Here is a 1,078-nt window from a genome sequence, read left to right as displayed (position 1 = left end):
TTTTTTCCTTCGTTATATGTTTCAACTTACCTGAAACGTGTCACCACATCGTCCACGATTGTAACCTTTCGATCTTTCTGTCACATAATATTTTTATTTACATGAAGAAAAGGACTCCTTTTCCCTTAAATAAACAATTATCCCGATCGATATAGTCTCATTGGAAAATATGTTTGCTCTTGTTTTTTTCCTGAAGTTACCAACGAGAAAACAACGCAACTTCTCACGTTCTCCAGGATCAAGGGCGCAAGGTTGTGCGCTGAAAATATCCCATGCAATGCACGTACTCAGCTATCAATAACTCAATCAATAACTCAGTCACCGGTTTACGTTTACTTTGGGACTAACCGGTTTTATATTTATTTACATGCATCGTAACGGGAGCGTTACCAGCGGGGCACGTACCACACGAATCCAAATCGAATTTTTCTTGCTTCGCTTTGCCTCTATAAATATACTTTGTTGCGAGTCTGTGATACATTGAATCTATCAGGTGGTTTATACTACTCTTTAAATACTCGTAAGTAGGATATTTATGCAAATATTCATTTCCATAAGGTACTTTACAAAGATGAGTCTCAGTAAAGTGTACATGTACAGTAAGTGTGTAAAATTTTGTCATTCTCGGCTTAGTTTTCGAAAAAAATCGACTTTGAATATTGCTGGATACGCGTGTAATTGAATAGGGCTTGGCTAGCACGTCTGGTCATTGCATTCCGTTTCTACTTATTATCATGACGAATACACGTGCTTCAGATTAATTTTCAAATTCCATTTTCTCGAAAACTAAACCGAGAATGACAAACTTTTATTCTATATTTTTTCTTACTTTTTCATAAGACATCACGTGATGCCCGCTTTTACATATTATTTAGTCGGATCCTATATGTAGTTTCGGAGTCAGTATTCTTAAAATATTAGGTAATGGAAAAAGTTAAATGGTTAAAGTTAAAATCAAGACATCTTGTCAGAAATCAAATATAGGGTACCAAAACAAACCTAAGCTTTCGACAGAGATAATATATTATGGAAGAGGATGCGTAATGTTTCTACATGTACTGATGTGCAATGCGTTACG

Source organism: Dufourea novaeangliae, unplaced genomic scaffold, assembly GCF_001272555.1.
Source record: "Dufourea novaeangliae isolate 0120121106 unplaced genomic scaffold, ASM127255v1 scaffold56, whole genome shotgun sequence".
In the NCBI taxonomy this organism is placed as follows: Eukaryota; Metazoa; Arthropoda; class Insecta; order Hymenoptera; family Halictidae; genus Dufourea; species Dufourea novaeangliae.
This window is presented reverse-complemented; position numbering follows the sequence as displayed.